At 24.2% G+C, this 2,540-nt stretch overlaps 1 long non-coding RNA gene across 1 annotated transcript; it reads right to left on the bottom strand.

Moving 5' to 3' along the window:
* Window positions 1–359: 359 nt before the first annotated feature.
* LOC114078616 lies at window positions 360–1,012 on the bottom strand. The gene is made up of 2 exons (XR_003580268.1): window positions 912–1,012; window positions 360–676 (listed from the first exon to the last, which is right to left on the bottom strand). It is a non-coding gene; the product is annotated as an uncharacterized LOC114078616 (long non-coding RNA).
* Between the last annotated feature and the right edge of the window lie 1,528 nt (window positions 1,013–2,540).

The following is a 2,540-nucleotide window of genomic DNA, read 5'->3' as shown; positions in this document are numbered from 1 at the left end:
ACGAAAAAATTTGGCATTTTTGACGTCGGAATCCGGATCACCCAAAAAATGGTGTGCTATGTCTTAAGCCTTTGGTGAGTAGTGATTGAACGACTATGAGTCTTTGCTTTTTAATCTTTAATACACCTAAATATATGCTAATACTCATATTAAATATTTAAGATCAAACAATACGACAACAAGATTTTATATACTTGACTTCTAACTACCAAGTACGCTATTAAACATCAATAAACCCATAAATATTGAAAATATTTTGGTCACCCATAATTTTTTTGGTTGCAATGAATAAACTTTTGCATCGATAGAAACACACTAGTGTATAAAATGTTCAACTTATAAATTTAGAGTATGTGATATCGATAGCTGAAAATTGAACTTTATTAAGGTTATAATTATCGAGTTATTTTTATTTTAGTTATACATCAACAAAATTAGTAACATGAAACTCATGAGTACTAATTGAGCAAATTCATAATGCTTTCTCGAATTATTAATATTATATTTTACTCGAAAAATTATCATAATTAGTGACAATTATTATGACATGTTTGGTTAGTATCATAGCATTCTATAGTTACTGGGCAACACCATATGGCTACTGGATTGCTTTGCTCATGAACTGGAATGCATTGATCGGTTGTCGTGTCTGCTTTAATTTGAGTATTTTCATCACCTGTATTTCATGAAATAAGAATACATATCATTATTCGATTAATTTTTATTTATTAACAAAATGTGTAAAAAAATAATCTCATATCATCATATTACACAAAAGTAATACTTTTAAATTTTTATGGTACATAATAATAATAATAATAATAATAATAATAATAATAATAATAATAATAATAATAATAATGATAATAATGATAATATGAGTGTAAAGGGATAAATATATTTGAACATACATTGATGGAGGGCTAATAGAGAAAACAAAATCAAGAAAATTAGCAAAATTGATCCAATGGAGAATTTTATAGAGGCCATTGAAATATGATATGATTTAGTGCTCAATGATAAAAATAAAATAAGAAATACATATGAAATTCTCACTAATATATAGTTCTATCGAAGTATATATGATTTTTATAATGGACATAAACTTATGATTAACTTACCAAGCTTTATTACCTAATTTTCATCTAGAGACACAATATTTAAAATTTCAACTACTTATCTTTTACATGTTTTAGATATGATAATTACAATATTCTAAATATAATAGAAGATATTAGCTTACTTTCTATAAAATTTTGAAATTGAAATTCCAAAAAGTTAAATACAAAATTAATATTCCCCTGGTCGATTTTTTCATTTATTAAATCAAGACGTCGTTTATGTTTTTGAAATTTTTTATTCGTAAAAATAATAGGAATGATTAATTATAATCTGTTTGTATTTACTTTTGACTTATATATCAAAAATCTTAACTTTGAATTTTAATTTATTTTATTATTATAGCTTAAATTCTGTTTAAAAGCTATTTTCAGCTTAAAACACTTTAAATAAGTTAATTCGAACATACTTTTAATTAATTTGGTTCTTCACGTTACAAAATTACATATATACAACTAAGTTCATTATATTTCTTCATATACAACTCTTAAGGAGAGTTTTGTGGTTTAAAAACGAATTGAGTACGCTCTCGCTTAAGAGAAGAAATTAATAAAGCGGAGATTATAAATTTTTCGATTAAACAAATATAAGACTTTAAACTACTTTGAATTGACAAAAAAAATCATAAAAGATTACAAGTCATTTCAATCAAATTGAAACTTCAAAATCATTTTTATTAAACTCTTGAAAATGATGAAGAATCACTAATACAAGTCACATAATTTATCATTAATGACAATTATTTTGACAATTTTGTAGAGAAAGATAGTCACAATTGAGTGGTTTGACCAACGTGCAACACCAACGGGGTGGTTCACCAGGAACCACAAGTTGGTCACATTCATCGTTTGCATCAAGTTTCGTGCTTTCATCACCTGCATTTTATAAAATACGATAATAAATTAGTTAATTAACTTTTAATATACTGACATTACTACGTAAAAAATAATTCTTATAATATCAAATCACCTAAACAATAATATCATATTTTTTACGAGTTTTACATTGAAAATTAAATCTCAATATAATTTATACTAAACATACATTGATGGAGATTCACAAGAGAAAACAAAACCACACAAAGCAACAAAATTGACTGAAGGGAGAATTTTGTAGAGGCCATTGAAAATATATAATTTAGTGCTCAAAAATCAAAAGATAATAAAAAATGCTTAAGAATTGTCTCAAATATATAGACTTTTAAAAGTACTTGATTTTGGTCAGTGACAAAAATTAATGATTAATTAACCAAATTTTATTTCCTTGTTTTTTTTAATATGGAGATACAATATTGAAAATCATATTTACTAGCCTTTTTTCATGTTTTAAATGGATACCCCCTTATTATGAAATTACAGTCTCAATACAAATATATATATATATATATATATATATATATATATATATATATATATATATAT

Source organism: Solanum pennellii, chromosome 9 (assembly GCF_001406875.1).
Source record: "Solanum pennellii chromosome 9, SPENNV200".
In the NCBI taxonomy this organism is placed as follows: domain Eukaryota; kingdom Viridiplantae; phylum Streptophyta; class Magnoliopsida; order Solanales; family Solanaceae; genus Solanum; species Solanum pennellii.
This window is presented reverse-complemented; position numbering and strand designations above follow the sequence as displayed.